Below are 12,128 nucleotides of genomic sequence, written 5' to 3'. Positions count from 1 at the left end.
TAATTAGAAGTTATAGTTAGTTGAAGATTTTACTACAGTTCGGTAAGTGATAAAACCTATGAGCCAATTAACAGAATTCAATGTAATGACCTACACCATTCAAAAGCTAAGTATTCCGACTTTACAGTAACATACTTTAAATTACCTAAGCGTAATTATCTTCTGAAATAGTTTAACTTGAAGTTCAGAGCCACTAAACATTTTCATTGCAGATTTTGCCCTAATCACTGCGATTCTAACCTTCCATTACCTACTTTTGTTACAATAACTCTTCTGCACAATATGACACACAGTACTAATTAATTAACTCACTAATTAATAATTCCACGTAATTTACTATACCGTGCTTACACTTGCAAACAAGGGGATGCATCACAGAATCGTAATAGTATCTGTGTATTTTTCTAAATTTCCAACCAATAACATATTTGTAAGTCAAAATTTAGCAAAGGCTTGCTGCTCATTCAAAACAGTCAGGTTCAACCTAGCTAATTTTCAAAGTTTTATATAGTTTACAAAATACCAGTTTGTTCTTATGCCAATATTTATAATACCATTTGAGCCCCAAAATCTGCAGTCTGTGGTCAGAAGTCATATAAGCAGCAAGTTCATGAGAAAGTTCATCACAATAGGTCCAGTACAGCTAAAGCTCATAAAATGTACAGCACTCAAGTCAAATTTCATGTTTTATCATTTATCTCTTAATAACTCAGTGACATTACATTCTAATTACTTCTTATTCTGAATCTGTGTGTGACACAGTTGACAGTTTCAGATCTCAGCAATGTCCTACTGAGACAGTGATAGTCAATTGCCAGCAGAGAAGTGTTAACTAATGAGAATATATGGTTACTGTGCAGACTTGTTTAGTTTTGGCATAGCTGCTCAATCTGAAAGACAATGCGTTATTCTAGTGGGATTGTGCTGCCACTTTACATAGTATTTTACTCTGTGACTATAGTGTCAATTGTTCTTATGCTACCCTAAACAATTACTAATTATCTGACAGGTTAGGTCCACTGCACTAGGACTGTGTAACAGTAATGACAAATAAGTGAAGTATGTAGCTGTTTCTTTACCTGAATTTAACAGAAGCTTGTGAGATTGGAACTGGCCATAAACAGTAACTTTTAATTGTATCAAAAGTGATATTACAAGTGTTTTCAGCCAGCTTCGATAACTGAGAGAAGGGATACCAGCTACTGAGGGCAACAAAGTGGGTAAAGTGAATTTGATACAAAGAATCTAACCAAAGTTTATGTTTTATAAACAAAAAGAAAATAAATATGAAAAAAGATGCACAAGAACAAGTTTTAAGGCAGATAATATCCGTATACATTTATTATGAGCAGAAGACATATGCAGATGTGTTATATAAGAGAGAAGCACATGCTAAAAAAAATACTTGCAGTCTTATGAGTTAAATTTCTTTCAGGCCTGTGTTGTAATGAATATTCACAGTATCTTAAAATTGTTCAGTGAAGCTGGACATGCACTTGGATCCTTAACTTAATATCGCACATTTCAATTATTTCCTAACATTTATAAAATCTACATCCATACTCAGTGTGTTTTGTGCAGATAAGGCTACAAATTTTATGATAATCATTTCCCCCTTTCCTTTCATGGATGGGATGGGAAGAGAGATTATCAGTACATCCCTGCACAGCTCAAATCTCTTTAATTTTACCATCAGCAGCATTACACAATATGTATGTTGGAGGAAGGAATACATTTAGTGAGTTGTTTTGGAATGTGTACTCCTGGAATAATTATTATTACTATTATTATTGTTATTATTATTATTATTATTATTATTAGAGGAGAGTCTTCCATGATGACACACATCTTTCCTGTAGCCTTTCCCAATGAATGTCGTTGGCCCTTTAACACTGATGAAACAAACCCATGATGAACCTTGCAGCTATTATTCTGATCTTCTCTATCTTGTCCACTAAGTTAGAAATGAAAGTGTCCCAGACTTGTTAAATGAAGATTTTGTAAGTGAAAGTTTTCATGTGTAAGTGAAAGTTTTCATGGATGTTAAGTTTCTTATGATAAAGTCAGTCTGGTTTATGTATTGTTTGCACACTTAATGCATGTGCTCAGAACATTCTAAATCAGTGAAGAATGATTCCCGTGAATAAAAACATCAGGTTTGAAACTTCCTGGCAGATTAAATATGTGTGCCTGACTGAGACTCTAATTCAGGATCTTTGCATATCACAGGCAAGTGCCCTACCAACTGAGCTACTCAAGCATGACTCACAACCCTTCCTCACAGCTTCATTCCACCAGCACCTCATCTCCTACCTTCCAAACTGAGGAAGCTATGAGAAAAGGTTGTGAGTCGTGTTTGGGTAGCTCAGTTTGTAGAGCACTTGCCTGCAACAGCCAAAGGTCCTGAGTTTAAATCTCGGCCCTGCACTCAGTTAATCTGGCAGGAAGTTTCATATCAGCTCACACTTCGCTGCAGAGTGAAAATTTCGTTCTGTGAACATCATATTTTTCAGCTCTGTACACACATTACATCATATTTATTTACTATGGGAGCCAGGCAACAAGTTTTACACAAAGAACTGTTCATCTGCAAGCTTTCCTGCACTTTATAAGACTTTTTAACAATATGATCTCAATGAAATTAATTGAATTCCCTGCAAACAGCTTCAAAGAGATACAAATATTGTTTTCCTCGTCACAAATTAATGTCAACAACAGAGCTACTGACAGTCCAGAAAATGCAGGATATTTCTGTTACACATCTGGGAGGAAGTTTAAGAAAAATCTAGAAAGTCCTTCATTCTTAGAAATGTTTTAAATACAGCCAATTCAGCCACACGAGCAGCAGCAGCAGCAGGAATCCTGACTGTGACATGTTTCTGCTTGATTATCAGCAAAGCCTCCACAAACTATGCTTTAATGTACGAGGCCTGTTCAAAAAATTCTGGAAAATTTATAATTTTGTACCAACAGTGTGCTGGAGTGAAATACAGTTGGCATTCCTGCACACGTCTGCATTTAATGTGAAACTGCCAGAAGTTTCATTGTTGTATATCTGGTAGTTATTGTTTAGTGCTGTATCGGGTAGAACACTGTGTCACACAGTTTGCAAATTTCAAGATGGCAGAGTAAAAGGAGCAATGCATCTGCATTACGTTTATCATGAAACTCAAGACAACCTTTACAGAGACACACCAAATAACACAGGAAGCCTACGGTGATTAATGCTTCAGCCATACTCACCGTTAAAAGTGGTTCACGCAGTTCAAAAATCGCCAGATGAAAGTTACAGATGACTCTTGTTCAGCACGACCTTCGACGTCTACTGACGACGCTCATGTCAGGAACATCAATGAAACTGTGCAAGTCAATTGCAGACTGACTGACTGAGAGAATGCAGAAGAATATGATATTTCAGTTGGATCATGTCATGAAATCCTGACACAGCATCTTGGAGTGCATCCTGTCACTGCCAAGTTTTTCTCATGGTTCATGAGTCAAGACTAGAAAGACCTCCATCTCACAATCTCTGAAGAGCTTTTGGATCATGCAAATGAGAACAAAATGTTCCTTAAAAGAGCCATAACTGGTGATGAGATGTGGGTCTAAGTTATGATGTTGAGACCAAGGTTCATTCTTCACAATGGGTTGGGTAAAGTTCTCCTAGGCAAAAACAGCTCGTCAGGTCAGGTCAAATGTCAAAGCCATGCTGATAATTTTCTTTGCCCGCAAAAAAGGCAAATGCCCTGAGTTTAAGTCTTGGTCCGGCACTCAGTTAATCTGGCAGGAAGTTTCACATCAGCTTGTGGCAGTCCTGCCTGCTTTTTATTTTCTTCATTTGGTGTCCGCAGTGTCATCATACTGTGTTTCTCCACTGGCTGAAAAATGGGATATGGATTCCGACACTGACTACTGTAAATAATGTTGCCTACAGGTGGACAGTTGCATTTCACCGTACTTTAATTTCACTTTGCACAACCACCCAATAATACAGTTATATGGCCAGTGCACTATTATGTAACCTTCGATAAGCATCATTAACAGTTACCAGGCAAAACTCCACATACTGCTACAATAGTTTCTTGTTAAACATCTACGACCAGTGAAACCTAACCACAAAGTTCACAGTTCTTGAAGAACAATCAGGTACATATGGGGCAGACACTGTCACTGTTTTAACACACGGCCTAATTATTTAACACTTATTCCACAGTTAATTAGAAGCATTGTTGTTGTTGTTCTAACCAGCACAGGTTACTTGTCTGAAACTCAGCTGTGGACTAACTGTCTCATGACCAAAAATCGGGCCCTTATATTTCATCACAATAATCGGTACTGAAACTACACATTGCTCGAAGTTAAATTTACAGAATTTACACTAAAACTTAACTCACTTTGTTAACTGAATACATAGAAAAATTGGTTCTTTTTAGCAGTTTCTTCTACTGCAAAAGTTAGGCCGAATAATTTGTTTAAATAATGAAATTAACATATATAGTTACAAAAACAATACTTTTGGCAAAACTGTTAATTACTTTGGAATTAATTAAGACTGGCTTTGCTAACATGTTTTCGAATATAGCCAAATAGATACTTTAAGATTACTAGCATTTTGTCTCCCAAACATTTATAATCAGTGCAGAATTTATATTTGTTTATACGACAACAGTAGAATTTAAGTTATGAAACAATGACTGATTTTGCCTTATAATGAAAGATACTAACTAGGAATAGTACAAATCAATTAGAAAATCAATTAGATACATAAAACTTAACACAAAATTAGATCTGGTGTTCTATCATTTAAAACTGAGGGCCAGCCTTTCTCTTTTATGGAAATGCCGATGATATTCATGTATGCTAATGGTAAATAGTTAAAACTAACAAAACTAATTTAAGGAGGCAGATGGCAAAACAAGAGGGGAATTAAAATTATCCCAGCTTGCTTCATCACAAGCTCACACTTCGCTGCAGAGTGAAAATTTCATTCTGTGAATATCAGATTTTTCAGCTCTGTACACACATTACATCACTATGAGAGCCAGGCGGCACGTTTTACACAAAGAACTGTTCATCTGCAAGCTTTCCTGTACTTTATAACACTTTTTAACAATATGATCTCAATGAAATTAACTGAATTGCCTGCAAACAGCTTCAAAGAGATACAAATATTGTTTTCCTCATCACATATTAATGTCAACAACAGAGTTACTGATAGTCCAGAAAATGCAGGAAATTTCTGTTACGCATCTGGGAGGAAATTTAAGAAAAATCTAGAGAGTTATGCATTCTTAGGAATGTTTTAAATACAGCCAATTCAGCCACAAGAGCAGCAGTAGCAGCAGCAGCAGGAATCCTGATTGTGACATGTTTCTGCCTGATTTTCAGCAAAGCCTCCACAAACTGTGCTTTAATGTACGAGGTCTGTTCAAAAAATTCTGGAAAATTTGTAATTTTGTACCGTCGGTGTGCTGGAGTGAAATGTGGTTGGCATCCCTGCACACGCCTGTGTTTAATGTGTAACTGCCAGAAGTTTCATTATTGTATATCTGTTAGTTATTTTTTAGTGCTGTATCGGGTAGAACACTGTGTCACACAGTTTGCAAATTTCAAGATGGCAGAGTAAATGGAGCAATGCATCTGCATTAAGTTTTTCATGAAACTCAAGAAAACCTTTACAGAGACACACCAAATGAAACAGGAAGCCTACGGTGATCAATGCTTCAGCCACACTCAATGTTAAAAGTGGTTCACGCAGTTCAAAAATGGGCAGATGAAACTTTAAGATGACTCTTGTTCAGGACAACCTTTGACGTCTACTGATAATGCTCATGTCAGGAACATCAATGAAATTGCACAAGCCAACTGCAGACTGACTGACTGAAAGACTGCAGAAGAATATGACATTTCAGTTGGATCATGTCATGAAATCCTGACACGGCATGTTGGAATGTATCATGTCACTGCCAAGTTTGTCCCACGACTCATGAGTCGAGACTAGAAAGACCTTTGTCTCACAATCTGTGAAGAGCTTGTGGATGACGCAAATGAGAATGAACTGTTCCTTAAGAGAATCATAACTGGTGATGAGACGTGGGTCTAAGTTATGATGTTGAGACCCAGGTTCAGTCTTCACAATGGGTCGGGAAAAGTTCTCCAAGGCAAAAACAGTTCATCAGGTCAGGTCAAATGTCAAAGCAATGCTGATGGTATTCTTTGACACAGAAGGATTAGTTCATCATAAATTTGTGTCACAGGGACAATCTGTTATTTGATGTTACTACTGGGATGTGTTGTGACACCTGCACGAAAGTGTGAGAAGGAAACGGCCTGAAATGTGGCGAGACAATTCTTGGCTCTTGCATTATGATAACGAACCCTCACACTCATCCCTGTTGGTGCGCGACTACTGCACAAAAAACAAAATCACTGTGGTGCCCCATTCTCCTTACTCTCCAGACCTGGCCCCTGCGGACTTTATTTCCAAAGTTGGAAACGCCATTGATAGGATGAAGGTTTGCAACGACAGATGAGACAAAAGAAAATTCGCAGACAGTGCTTTGTATGATCCAGCAAGAGGCATACCAAGATTGCTTCCAGAAGCAGTAATGGCATCGTAGGCAGAGTATAAACTGCAGAGGAGAGTAAAGACCATGCACAATAAGTAAAAGCTCATCACAGAAAAATTTTGTGGACTAAGTTCCACAATTTTTTGAACAGACCTCTTATAGTTATTCCTACTCTTCTCCATTGCTGTCGGTATGAGATCCTGTATCTGCTGCATCATAAATCATGCTCTCAGCTGTGAGGCAATGGCAGATGTCTGCACATGTCACTGCTATGCCAGACTGCCAGCTATACTGCTTTTGATATTTGTGATCATTCACTATCTTCTCCATTTTACCAAAAATAATTTTACTGTGGGTTCATAGCTCCTAATATCATCTCAAATAACTCTTCCATAGCAACACATTATTTCTTTATTTGGTCAGTACTAATTCCAAGGCCAAAGCTGAACTATGAAGTGCTATGAAATACCAGGAACAACACGTAAGTGTTATGGAGATGCTTTTGGATCTCAAATGGGAATCCCTGGAGGGAAGGTGATGTTCTTTTCAACAAACACTATTGAAAAAATTTAGAGAACCGGCATTTGAAGCTGGCTGCTGAACGATTCTACTGCCGCCAACATACACTGTGTGTAAGGATCACAAAGATAAGATATGAGAAATTAGGGCTCATATGGAGGCCTATTGACAGTCACTTTTCCCTCGTTCGATTTACAAGTGGAAAAGGAAAGGAAATAATTAGTGGTGCAGGGTACCCTCCACCACGCAACGTATGATGGCTTGAGGAATATCTATGTAGATGTATAAAAAATACATGAAGAGTGAGTCTCAGTTAGCACAAAGATACAAAGTATTGTGAGATACAGACAAAACTTTCCAAAAAATTATACACCCCATCTATTCAGAAGAAAACCATACCTATCATAAATGTTCTTACTGTTAGTTATGCTGCCATCATTTAGGAATAGTTAGCCATAATTTGTTTTTTTCATTGGAGACTTCACTTTGCAGCTCAAAAATAATTTTGACAAACATCACTTCCAGACTGAAAATAAATGTGCACACACTTCTAGAAAGTTTAGACAAATATTGACCATACAACTATCACATTTGTGCTATACACAAGAAAACTGTGCTCTATCTGATAAATTATTCATTATTGATAAACTCTATACGGAAATAATTATTTAGGAGTCAATATAATGCTTAAATATGAAACACTCCATTCCAAATTGCAGTTCATTTCTAAAAGCGATACACTGTCACCTAATGCCCAGCCACCAGACAAACAGCTGTGTACCGTGAGCTGTCACCATTCCCAAAAACTAGCAAGACAAGTCCCAGAGACTACACCGCCAGCAGTAAACTCAATGCTGAAAAAGAAAAGCCTCCGAACAAAGAAAAGAGTAGGTCAAAAGCAGGAGAGCCAGAAAGCTATGCCTCTGCCCAGAGCTGAGGACACTGTTTCTGATATCTCTTTGAAGAGCAATAACAGCACGAATTATGTCAATCCCCTTGGGAAAACACCACCAGATTTGACTCTAATGAGTGATCCAGCACATGCAGGTGGTGCTAAATTTAGAGTAGAAAGAGGAATTCATACAGCTACAGTTGTGTGTGAACCATATATGATGTACTGGAAAATGACCTAGAAGTTATGGGTCTAGAGTCTGGGCACGAGGGCAAAATACACTGATGTAAAAAAAATAAATAAATACCGGGTGATCAAAAAGTCAGTATAAATTTGAAAACTTAATAAACCACAGCATAATGTAGCTAGAGAGGTAAAAATTGACACACATGCTTGGAATGATATGGGGTTTTATTAGAACCAAAAGGAAAACAAAGTTCACAAAATGTCCGACAGATGGCGCTTGACAGCAAAAGAGCAGTGACTGCGCATGACAATCGTGTATAAAAGGAGCTGTAATGAGAGAGAGAATCAGATGCACCAGCAGTCACAGCATGTTGACGTTACCTGAAAAGGCGCTTTTAGTGAAGCTGTATAATCAGAATGGGGAATGTGGTAGTTCAGCGTTATGATCCTATCGCCATAGGAAGGGGATTCAAATGTGTAAAGGTCCGTTGACAAATGCAGCTGTGGCGAGAATGATTTCGAAGTTCGAAGCCACGGGTTGTTTAGACAGTAGACCCCATAGTGGCTGACCAAGCACAAGGCGTAATGCTGCTGAGACAGTTCAGGAAGAAATGGAGACTGTAGCGGGTTCGTCTATGCACGGGGAAGTCAGCGCTCGTGCAGTCGCACGTCGCACCAGCATTCCATACATTACTGTTTGGTTGGCACTTAGGCGTACCCTCCGATGCTATCCATACAAAATCCATCAGCATCATGAACTGTTACCTGGCGATTTAGTGAATCGGAGGGCATTTGCGGTGTGGGAGTTTCAAAAGATGGCGGAAGATGACGATTGGTTGTGTAATGTGTTGTGGACCGATGAAGCTCATTTCACACTCCGAGGGTCTATCAACGCCCACAGCTGCAAAATTTGGGCTACCAAAAATCCTAGAACTATCGTGGAAACTCCATTGCACGACGCGAAAGTCACGGTATGGGTTGGATTTACCACATCTACCGTTATCGGGCCTTTTTTCTTTGAGGAAATTCGTGATTCCGGTTTTGTAACTGCTACCGTGATGGGTGAGAGGTACGCCAATATGTTACAGAATCACATCATCCCCAGCCCGGCTGATAAACACCTGCTGGAACGTACGATGTTTATGCAGGATGGCACTCCACCCCATATGGAAAGATCTCTTGCGCGCGTTGTTTGGTGATGATAGTGTGCTCAGCCGCCACTTTTGTCATGCTTGGCCTCCCAGGTCCCCAGACCTCAGTCCGTGCGATTATTGGCTTTGGGGTTACCTGAAGTTGCAAGTCTATCGTGATCGACCGACATCTCTTGGGATGTTGAAAGACAACATCCAATGCCAATGCCTCACCATAACTCCAGACATGCTTTACAGTGCTGTTCACAACATTATTCCTCAACTACAGCTATTGTTGAGGAATGATGGTAGACATATTGAGCATTTCCTGTAAAGAACATCATCTTTGCTTTGTCTTACTTTGTTATGCTAATTATTGGTATTCTGATCAGATGAAGCGCCATCTGTCGGACATTTTTTTTAAACTTTTGTATTTTTTTGGTTCTAATAAAACCCCATGTCATTCCAAGCATGTGTGTCAATTTGTACCTCTCTATCTACATTATTCCATGACTTTTTGATCACCCGGTAAATAAAAAATAAAAACAAGGAGGAGTTGTTTGAGATAAATGGAAGTTTGTGTTTCTATATCTGAAACACAATGTCTGTTCAAACTTCACTCCAGTCACATACAACTGGTGCTACTATGAAGACTCAAATCACATTTGCTTTAGATATGTGCTGTTGGTCATGAGTGTTAGTCACCTTTGGGATTGGATGTAGCGAGTTGATGTTCATCAAGAATCCCTTTACTACTACAAAGGTGCTATAATCAACAGCTCACTGAGTTTGAATGAGATCATGCAATAGGGCTATGAGAAGCTGGATGTTCCTTCTGTGATACTGCAGAAAAACTTGGCAGGAATGTAGTCACTGTACATGACTGCTGGCAGTGGTGGCCATGTGAAGGTATGGCTGCAAGAAGACCGGGCTCAAGACGGCCACATGGCACTACTGAGAGGGACGACTGTAATTTTCAGTGTATGGCTGTGGCGCATCACACTGCATCTGCATCAGCAATTCGAGTAGATGTCACCACAGTGACACAATTAGCTGTAACAAATTGATTACTTCAAGGACAGCTCCGAATAGACACCCTGTTGTGTACATTCCATTGACCCCAAACCTCTGCCATTTTCGACTCCTGTGGTGTCAAACAAGAGCTCATTGGAGGATGGAGTGTAGGCCTGTTGTATTTTCTGATGAAAGCCAGTTCTGCTTCAGTGGTAGTGATGGCCTTGTATTAGTTAGGAGGAGGCCACGAGAGTGCCTGCAAACACCCCTTCTGAGGCCTAGACACACTGGACCTACACTTGGAGTTATGGTCTGAGGTACAATTTCGTATGACAGCAGGAGCACATACTCTGACTGCAAATTTATACATCTGTCTAGTGATTCAACTTGCTGTGCTACTATTCATGAACAGCAGTCCAGGGGGTGTTTATCAACAGGATAATGCTCACACACACACTGCTGTTGTAATCCAGTGTGCTCTGCAGTGTTGATGCATTGCCCTAACCGCTCAATCACCGTATTTGTCTCCAATCAAGCATGTATGAGACATCATAGGACAAAAACTCCAGCATCATCCACAAAAAGTATTAACTGTCCCTATCGTAACCGACAATGTGCAACAGGCATAGAACTCTATTCCACAAACTGACATCCAGCACCTGAATGACACAATGCATGCACATCTGCATGCTTCCATTCAACATTCTGACAATTACACCAGTTATTAGTGTAATGGCATTTCACATCTGCAATGGCTTTTCTCACACTTACATTGGCCTGTAAACCAGCCACATTAATCACTTAAATATGTTACCTGGACAAATGTATTCCTGAAATTTCATTACTCTTGATGTTGGACTTTTTTTCCTGTTGGTGTAGTTTTCAAATTAGACATTTCTCTTATTAATAAGAGCAATGTGACAGGGAAGATCTTCTGCCAACATGGATGTTATTGAAGACACAGTTCTGGTGTAGTACTTCCCTACTTCAAAGTGTGTTACACTGAAACGTATATATCAAATCAGTTCTGTGATTTTCTGTTCTGATACAGACAACTTTTTGTCATCTATATAGCACACCATCATGTACAAAGTAAGAAATTCTTAGTTTTCCCTCACCACTGCTACCATACTTCCTTTTCACCAGCTTTAAACACCTGCTAGTATTCTGTCCTCTGTGGATTTGTCTCAGTATTTCCCATACTTCACTGCCTTCAGCACATTCATAATTAACATTCCTCCTTCCCATTTTTTTCTAAAATCACCAGGAACTGTGACACCTTATGAGTCATCCAAGTTGCGACTTAGTGTTCATTATAAATGGCAGTGCTTTGTGATTTGTTACTAAAATGGTTTCCTACAGGCTCAATAGTAGCTAAATTTAATAAAGCCATACAACAATGCTATTGTCTCCTTCTCTGTGACAAAGTTCCTCGTCTCCCAGGGAGTCAAGATGCTGCTGGTGAATGCTATTGTTCTTTCCATGAACTTACCTACTTCTTTGTCTACTTTGTCTCGATAGGCTCCCACTTTGTATTTTAAACTGTCACACACCAAGTAAAATACTTTCATCAGGTCTGTGTGTCCTAAGATTTCCAAATTATTCAACTTTTTCTTGACTCCTTGAAACCCATCTTTGCATTCCTTACTCCAGCGCAGATACTCTGCTTCTTCAGCAATCTATTTAGCAATTCATTGTTCAGGGTTCATTAATCTACAAAACAGTGATAGAAAGAGAAAATATCCAAGAAACTCTTCAACTGCTTTATTTTGTTTTTTTACAAAATAATCACTCTCACAGATATGAATCTGAAACATG

At 38.9% G+C, this 12,128-nt stretch overlaps 1 protein-coding gene across 3 annotated transcripts in view; it reads right to left on the bottom strand.

Moving 5' to 3' along the window:
- Positions 1-12,128, bottom strand: part of LOC126234321 (sialin-like) — a 283,631-nt gene that overhangs the window by 173,533 nt on the left and 97,970 nt on the right. The window lies entirely within an intron of this gene.

Source organism: Schistocerca nitens, chromosome 2 (assembly GCF_023898315.1).
Source record: "Schistocerca nitens isolate TAMUIC-IGC-003100 chromosome 2, iqSchNite1.1, whole genome shotgun sequence".
Classification (NCBI taxonomy): domain Eukaryota; kingdom Metazoa; phylum Arthropoda; class Insecta; order Orthoptera; family Acrididae; genus Schistocerca; species Schistocerca nitens.
The sequence above is the reverse complement of the archived record's forward strand: the minus strand, read 5'-3'. Positions and strand labels throughout refer to the sequence as shown.